Source organism: Tupaia chinensis, unplaced genomic scaffold (assembly GCF_000334495.1).
Source record: "Tupaia chinensis unplaced genomic scaffold, TupChi_1.0 Scaffold143584_1, whole genome shotgun sequence".
Lineage (NCBI taxonomy): Eukaryota > Metazoa > Chordata > Mammalia > Scandentia > Tupaiidae > Tupaia > Tupaia belangeri.
Window position 1 is genome coordinate 3,686,012 of NW_006203430.1, and position 9,322 is coordinate 3,695,333.

A 9,322-nucleotide genomic window follows, 5' to 3' on the forward strand; every position below is an offset into this window, starting at 1 on the left:
TATCTTGTCTCATTTAGGATTGGGTGTTGCCAGAAGGGCACAACAACAACCAAAAAAGCAAACAAGGGAGTGAGTTCTGGAATCAGCTAGTTTGAGATGCAATAAGCAAAGGAAAGAACCAATGGAGTGGGAGAAGCACAAACTGCTGCGCTGAAGGCCAAAGAGCTCACATCCTGGAGAGGTGAACAAGCAAAGTGTGGGAGATGAGGTCATGCTCAGAATGCTTCTGCTGATTCAGTAATGTGCAATATTTTTGAATACTGCTCTTTCTCAAGCCCTACAATAGACTAAAAGATAAATAATCCCAGTAAAAACGTAATAATGGTAATGATATGTCAACAAGGCTGATTTACCATACAGCCACTAAAGCTAAGGTTCAGGCCTCTTACTTGTAGGCCCCAGGAAGGGCCCCAATAATTTTACATGGATTATATACTGCATTTATGTACAAGCTCCAGGGCCCACAAACTTAGGTCCTCTCATGGGTATCCCCACGGCCTTGGAAGAGGATATGAAAATGAGGAACCTCAAAGTGGAAGCTTCCTTAGCATTACAGTATCTCCATCCTTTCATGCCATCTGACTAAAACAAATGAAAGAAAAGTCTAATGACAAGAATGTGGCTTCATTAGAACAGGTTAGAATTCTATCATCTGCCTTTTATTAGAATATTACATAACCTGGCCAAGTTTAATTTTCAATATACATGTGGTTATACACTTCATGGTGGTTCCATGACTCCTGTGACTTGCTCCTAACCAACAGAAGTAAAAAGGTGATCAGTGTCACTCCCATAATTATGCTGTTATATGTTGTCTTATTAACAGACTCGATCTCAAGTCTTGTTCTCCTTCTCTTTTGAAAATGATGTATACTGTAATATCCTTGATTCAATTATCATGCATTTTGAGCACAAGTTGAAAAACACTATTATATAATGATGTGATGTAAATTTAAAAAAAAAAAAAACTGAAGAAACCAGCTACCCATGAACTCCATGTCTGCAAGGAGTAAAGTCTTCCAACAACCTGAGTGAGTTTGTAAACAGATCCTTCCCTATTGGAGCCTTGATATGAGAACTCAGCCCTAGTTAAGACCTTAACTGCACTTTTGCTGAAGACCCACTAGGCTGTGTCCAGATATCTGACACATAGGAACTGAGATAATGTATGTGTATTATTTTGAGCCACTAAGTATCTGGTAATTTGTTACGCAGCATTAAAAAACAAATACAAGGGACCAGCAGTGAGTGTAATGGCTGCGTTGCTGAACTCCCATGTAGCCAACCACAGTTCGAGTCCCGGACCCGGTGGCTTAAACTCAGGCCGGGCACGTGTGCGTGCGTGCCCAGGATCCTGAGAGAATGGAGGAGAAGGGATTACGGCGTGGCTATCCCCCCCCGGTAATTTCTCACTTTCTATCTCTCTGTCTCTCTCTATCCTTCTGGCGAGCGCATGTGCCCTATAGCAAAAACCTCTCCAAAAAAAAAAAAAAAATACAAGATGTAAAACAAGGATAATAGTGTTTATTTGCTGGGTTGATATGTGGATTACACAAGGTACATGAAAATGGCTGCTGTGGTTTGAATTATGTCCCTACAAAATTGGTGCATTGGAACTTAATACCCAATGTGATAGCATTAAGATGGGGACCATTTGGGCCAGCAGGTAGCATAGGAGTTAAGGTGCTGGACTCCCACATGGCCAATTACAGTTTGAATCCTAGACCTAGCAGCCTGAAACTCACACTGGGCATATGTGTGTGTGTGTGTGTGTGTGTGTATGTGTGTGTGTGTGTGCCCAAAATCCCAAGAGGAGAGAAGGGATTGCAGTGTGGCCCTATCCCCTGGGGATTGTGATTTTTCACTTCCTGTCTCTTCTCTCCAGCAAGCACACACGCCTTATTGCAAAACAAAAAAGAAAGAAGGAAAGAAAGAAAGAAAAAAGAAAAAAGAAGGTGATAATGTTCTTATAAAAGGAAACTCTCCTTTGTCTTTTCAGTCTTTGCACCATGTGAGGACGGAGCAATAAGGCACCATCTTTAAGCAGAGAGCAAGCTCTCCCTGGACACTGAACCTGCCAACACCTTGATCTTGGACTCCAGCCTTCTGAACTGTGAGAAATGAATTTCTGCTCTGGGTTAAATTACGCAGTCATGGGTACTTTGTTATAGCAGCAGGGATAGACTAAGAGAAAGGTCTACCCAATTTCAGGTACCCAGTGGATGTTTCCTGTCCTGTCTTTCCAGGAACTCTTACAGACCTAGTAAGGAGTGACTCATTCCAACTCAAGGATCACAGGCATGAGACAGAAGGATTCACATCTATGTTTTAAATAATTAGTGGGATGTTGATTTGTGTAGGATGAGGGAAAAAGGAACTCTGCAGAAGGAATAGCAAAGCAAAGGTAAAGAAAGATAAGTGTGAGTAACAGGGTCAGTAACCACAAGTAAGAATGTGTGGTGAGGTCATAGGTTTCACTGGTAAATGTCATGTGAAAACTGACAAGACAGTTTGAAATAGGTCATGGAGACCTTTGAACATTAAGTAAAGGAAACTTTTCAGGCCAGCCACAGTGGCACAGCGATAGTGCAACATTCTACAATGCTGGAAGACACACGGAGGATCAGGGTTTAGTTCCTGGGTCAACATGTACATGCTGAATGTGCACCCGTGCTCATGATCCTGGGGCCTGGGGAGGCTCAGGAGAGGATCACAGTGTGAGGCCCTGTTGAAGGTACTTGTCTTTCTCTCTGTGTCTCTGTCTCTCTCATAAAAGAAAGGGTAAAAGAGAAAAAGAAAAGAAGGAAAGAAACAAAGAATGAAAGAAACTTATTTGAAAAAATAAGAAAATTTTAATATGTTAACTTAATCATCGAGTTGCATTTGAAATTAAGGGATTTACTCATATTTGTGTACTAATTTGGCAATTATAAAGTACAATATCATAAAACCTTAAATATGACACTGTTTACTCAGGTAAAAATGATTCTGTAATGTCAGTCAAAAATCAAAAGAAAAACTTTCCTATGGGTTGATACATGATGCATTTTTGCATAGAAAAAGATGGAAAAATACCATTGTAATTTTCCTGACAGCCTAACACACATTCATCTACCTACTCTGAGACTGTGTGTGGTATGTGTGTGTGTCTGTGCCTATATGTGAGTGTGCCTGTGTGTGTGGCATGTATAGTGAGTGTATGGTGTCTGTGTGTTGTATGAGTAGTATGTCTTGGGGACCAGCAGTTAGCGTAATGGCTATGTCGCTGGACTCCCACGTAGTCGACACACACACTCCAGGCGTGTGTGTGTGCGTGCCCAAGATCCCGAGAAGAGAATGGAGGAGAAGGGATTGCGGCGTGACCATCCCCCCTGGGGGTTGATTTCTTGCTTTCTGTCTCTCTGTCTCTCTCTGTCTGGCGAGCACACGCACCCTATAGCAAAAACCTCTTCAAAAAAATAAATAAATAAAAAGAAGAGTAGTATGTCTTTCTGTGTGTGCATGTCTATCTCTGTTTATGTCTGTGTGTGTGGTATGTGTCTGTGTTGCAGTGTGTCTGTGTGTCTATTCATGTGTGTGTGATGTCCGTGTGTGTGTGTCTGTGTTGTACACAGTGAGCATCCATGTATCCGTATGCATGTCTATGTCTCGTGTTCCTGACTGCAGGGAGTAGGTGACTCTTCAAGGCACCAGCTGCTGCGCTTCATGAAATCCACTCGTGCATTTGCACCAAGACCCTCCTTGTCAAGGCCTGCTGTCCCCCCGCCCAGCACCAAGTACAGCAGGACATTAAGGCAGGCCCTCCCAGGAGTCTGGCTGGCAGCTCTGGCTCAGGCAATGGCAACAACCCTTCCAAAGTCTCACAAGCACTGCCTCGTAATCAGAGACTTCCATCTCAACACTCTCCCTCCTTTCTCACTTGGTGGTCAGACTCAGTGCAGGCTGGAGGCTCTTCCTTTCTCCCCGTTGTCTCTCACAGACCTTTCTTCTAATGAATTTCTTGCACTGTTAATCCCGTCTTGGCATTTGTTTTTTAGAGGACCCAGAATAACGCAAGTAGGGAGCAGAATGGTGTGAGAAACAGTTGAGGATTTGAGTCGGTCCATCCACCTCCCTGCAGGTAAAGAGGCTGCCATCCTGGCTGGTGGCTGGAGTGCTGAGAGTTCGTGGCAGAAGGCCGTGGCTCAGTTGTTCAAAGTTCAGCCAGTAGTGACCTGGAAAGTGAGGAAACGCCTACACCAACAGCACAGAGGGCCAGTACCACTAAGTTGTTTAGATGCCCAGCAGGAGAAGGAGGCACTGAGGCCCATGAACACAGAGCTGGGTGTGGCTTACAAAGGGATCTTTATCTCCTGCAGAGGAAGAACAGAGGCAGCCCAGATGCAGTCTGAAGCCCTACTTGGTCCAGTCATGAGTTCCTGAGACATTTAGATGCTCAGTGAAGGCAGGTCTATTATGCGAAGGTCAGGCCCTGGTGGAGAAAACCAGGGATCTTATGTATGGGGCAGGGACATGTAAATGACTCTACTGTCCCCTCTGGGCTTACAGAGATGTCCCACCCTTCCTAGTAAAGTCTTGTACTTCTGCTAAGCTGTCACGTACTACAGAGCTTCCCTTTACCCCCACCGAAAAAGGTGACAGGTGTCCACCAAGGAGCTAGCTCTCCTCTCCTGGCTGCACGGTGTGTGTTAGCAAATGCTGTCAGTGAAAGGAAAAGAGAAGAAAATGGAGGAATGGAGCCTGATAGTGAAAATTACAATAATAGTGATCCTTGAATAGGATAAATTTAACTTAGTAAATATGATCTTATTGTTTATTTATTTATTTTTGCTGTGTGTGTGTGTTTTGTTTGTTTGTTTGTTTGTTTTGCCTGTGATATGCCTGACCTGAGTTAGTTTCAACCCATCCCCTTTTTCAAATTTTTTTCTTTTTTTAGATTTTTGCCATAGAGCATATGAGCTCATTGGAGACAGAGAGACACACAGAGAGAGAAAGTGAGAAATCACTCCCCCCCGGCGGGGGGCATGTCAACACTGCAATCCTCTCTCCTCCATTCTCCTCTTGGGATCTTGGGCACGCACACACACGTGGACCTTGGGCATGTATGCTCACGTGCCCAGCATGAGTTTTAAGCTAAGGACCCAAACTGCAGTCAGTCATGTGGGAGTCCAGCTCTTGGCCTCCCCATCCTCTTTTTCAATGAAGAAAATTCAGGATACAAACTGAGGGTTTGCCTGTATGGTCCAGTTGCATTTGGACCACACGGAAAGACCCCCAGTTTGTGTCCTGAAGTCTCCCTCTATGTGTTGGGTGTATGCAAGCCCATGATCTGGACTGGCTGATTCTGGTGGTGAATTGCAGCTGAAAGACCCTACTGGGGATGCTTGTCTCCTCTCACTCCTCTCTCTCTTTCATGGAAGACATAAACTTTTTAAAAAGTCAATTAACCTTTTAAAAATGTAAGAAACAAGGCTGGAAGGTGGTGGGGGTGATTAAGGCAGTGGACTCCCACATGGCTAACCACAGTTCAAGTCTGGACCTGGTGGCTTGCTTTCTCACTTTCTCTCTCTCTCTCTCTGCATGTCTCTCTGGTCAAATTTAAGAATACTACCAATAAATAAAATTAAATAAATAATTCTTTTTTAAAAATGTGAGAAACAACTAAGAAACAAATATCAGTCTGAGAATGTAATCTAATCAGGAAGTTTATATGTATGTGAACATTTTTCATATTTTGGGTTCAAGAAAACAGTTGTTGCCTCACCTGAGGGAAAAAATAATGACTCTTATTAATGATATTTTACTTCTGTAAGAGTTTTAGGTTGACTCTATCCTGTTTATTTTGCCTAAAATGTTATATACTTTGCTTGCATTTGTTTAGTCAACTAAGATTTATCTCAGTTAGTTGGTTAGTTAATGGCTAACTTTTGGTTGCCCTTCCCAGGTTCTGAAATAGTTGCAAAATCTGTAATGCAGGTATTGGGGGTATGAAGAATCGTATCTAGCACAACTGGGGTATTTGCGTGCTTAGAGGAAAGATTAGATTATAAAGGAATGTCCCTTTTAATCAATGCAGACTTTGGCCTCATTAACAAGAGTCCTCATTGTCCAGCTTGGTCACTTGGGAATTATTAATTACCCTGGCAAATAAAGGAAGCAAATCTATCAAACAATTTATGGGCTCAGCCATGGTGTCACACACTGCTAAGGTGCTGTGTTCCACAGACTAAACCACGTGGGAGTCCTGGGTTAGGTTCCCAGTCCAATATAGGCCAGGTCCAGTGGTGTGCACCTATAATCCCAGTGACTTGGGATGCTGAGAGCTCAAGGCCGGCTTGGACAGGATAGCAATGCCCCATCTGGACAAGAGCAGACCTGGTGGTATACACCTGCATCATGGAGACAGCAGAGGCCGAGGCAGAAGTATCCTGACGTAGTGAGACTCCGTCTTAAAAAATCATGAGTGCATTAGTAATAAAGATTTATGTATTTGTTGTTATTCACAATCAGATTTTAAAGTGTACTTTTATGAGTTTAAAAATATACTCATAATATTATGTGTATTAAAAGAAACAGACGTAACTTCTCACACATTCTTCTGCCTAGATACAAATTCTGCACAAATGTATGCAAATTATGCATAAATTCTACGCCCTGCTTCCTAGATAGTCCCTTAAAATTGAGTACAAATCAAGGTTCACAAATCTGGGAGGTTTTTTGTTTTTTGTTTTTCCTGTTGATTTCCATTGTAATCTCCAGTCTTGTCATCACATCTAATAAGAAATTTGTCCTGAGCAATTTCCATTTATTATACACTGACTGCATTCCAAAGAGTCCACAGGTGTCTGGTCATCTGGTCATAGAGCTCAGTGCACATGTGAGGGTCATTACCATTAGAAAGAGTAAGTGATCAATGCCAAATGAGTAGCCAGTCAGTACAGACGCTAGTAGTAGTTGCTAACCCTTTAGCTTTGAATATTTCCTCTTCTCTGTTGACCCAAACCTTTCTGCCAAGTAGTTTATCTGTAAATAAATGCTTCCATATACTCAGGGCATTTCTAGTCTTAAAGCACTGTTCTAAGTGTATGTACTCCCCTGATCAAACCTTCCATTGACTACTGATGGAAGTCCAAAGTCCTTAAACTGCAATTTTATGCTTTCTAAATCAGATCCTCATTTATGCTTCCAGCCTCTTACTCAACTAATCTCGACTACAATCTAGAAACTCCAACCTGAATGTGTCACTACTCCCTATCCATACTCAGTGTTTTTGCCATTTCTTTCAAGATTTAGCACTATCTTCCTTGCCCTGAGTGGTTCAACCACATATAGTGTTTAGGAAGAACCAGCCTGAGTGAGATGAGGCTAAGGAAGGGGGGTGGGATAATTAACATAAAAACATATTGCTCTTGAAGACCTTTCTCTGGGCTTATCTTATCTTTATGTTAACACTTCTTTGTCATGCATGTAGCAATGGTCAAGTAAACATACCTTCAAAACGGTTTGAATGTACACAGGGAAAATATCTGCTCTTCTCGGTTCCCTCCCTGGAACACCACCCAGTGCATTCAGCCTGCTGTGTCTCTGATCACTGATGGCCCACTGCTCTAGTTTGTTCTGTTGCTAGTAACAAAAACTACCCACATCTGGGTAATTTCATTGTTTAAATAGAGGTTTATTCAGCTCACAGTTGGAGGTCCAAAGCCCAGGAGCCATATCTAGGCTGGTTTCCTGGCTACATGACAGCATGGTGGTGGACAGGAGCCAGTGTGTCTGTGTCTGTGTGTCTCTGTCTGTGTGTCTCTCTATCTGTAAAATCCCCCCCCCATTATAAACATGCCAGGAGTCAATCACTTTGACAACCTTAATTCTAATCTCTCATTCTGACTGGGGTTAGGTGGTATCTCATTGCTGTTTTGATCTGCATTTCCCTTACGATGAGGAGTGTTGAGCATTTTTTCATATGCCTTTTGGCTATTTGTATGTCATCCTTAGAGAGTGGTTTTTTCAACTCATTCTGCGGTCTTTTTTTTTTTTTTTTTTTTTGGAGAGGTTTTCACTATAGGGCGCGTGCGCTCGCCAGACAGACAGAGAGAGACATAGAGACAGAAAGTGAGAAATCACCCCCCAGGGGGGATGGTCACACCGCAATCCCTTCTCCTCCATTCTCCTCTTGGGATCTTGGGCACGCAAGCACATGTGCCCAGTGTGAGTTCTAAGCCACCAGGTCCGGGACGTGAACTGTGGCCGACTACGTGGGAGTCCAGCGACATAGCCATTACACTAACTGCTGGTTCCCATTCTGCAGTCTTTTAATAGGGTTGATCACCTTTTTTCGGAATAGCTACTTGAGTTTCTTGTATATTCTGGTTATCAGTTCCTTATCTGATGCATAGTTTACAAAAATATTTTCCCATTCTTTTCAATGCCATAGGTGGATTAAGCTTTTACACTCTAAATCCCATCACAACCAAATCTCAGCACACAAATTGGGGGGTGTGTTTTCAAACCACAGCACCCACCCTCTTCAACTCCAGCCCTTGTCCCACTGAATTCCCATAGACTTCCTCTGTACCCGGTAAGATGAAGTTTATTTATCATCTACAAATACTCTGTCAGTATTTGGGTTCCTCTCTCCTCTGCGCTTTGAGAGCTGGGATTCTGCCTTGTAAGCATCTCTATCCTGACGTTTCCCAGCAGATAGCTCACCTATAGTACATAGTAATGAATCAATTAAAGAAAAGCAACAAACAAGCAAGATATCTTGTCAATCTGAACACTACATTTGTAATGAGAATCATCATCTATCATTGTCTGTGATGTGTGTCACACACTGTTGAGGCCCATGTATAGAGGATCAAATCATTTTCCTATTTGTTTCCTCCTCCTTCCAATCCAATTTTTAAATTAAAAAAAAAATGTTCATGATAGAGTGCATGTGCACATGAGAGATAGAGAAGTACCTCCCACAGGAAAAACACTGAAGTGCAGGTATAGAAATGTCAGTAGCAACAAAGGGTAAGATCTTCATTTTAACCTGGAAGTTCTTGGGCGTACATGAAAGGGGGCCTTTACTGAGACTCTTCTTTGTACAGGCAGCTGCTAGCAGGTCACCTTCTTGTGACTCCATTGTCCTCAAAAGGATGAATTAGTAGGCTACACAATGATGATCAGGTCCTTCCAAAGAACTGGCCATGACAAAATTAAATGGTTTATTTGCTTCCTGCACCTGTTTTCGTTACCTTCCAAGACCCTGGAGAACCAAGGGCAGTCTCTTTGCTGCTCTGAGAAATTATAGACTAAAATACGTGATCACACACCA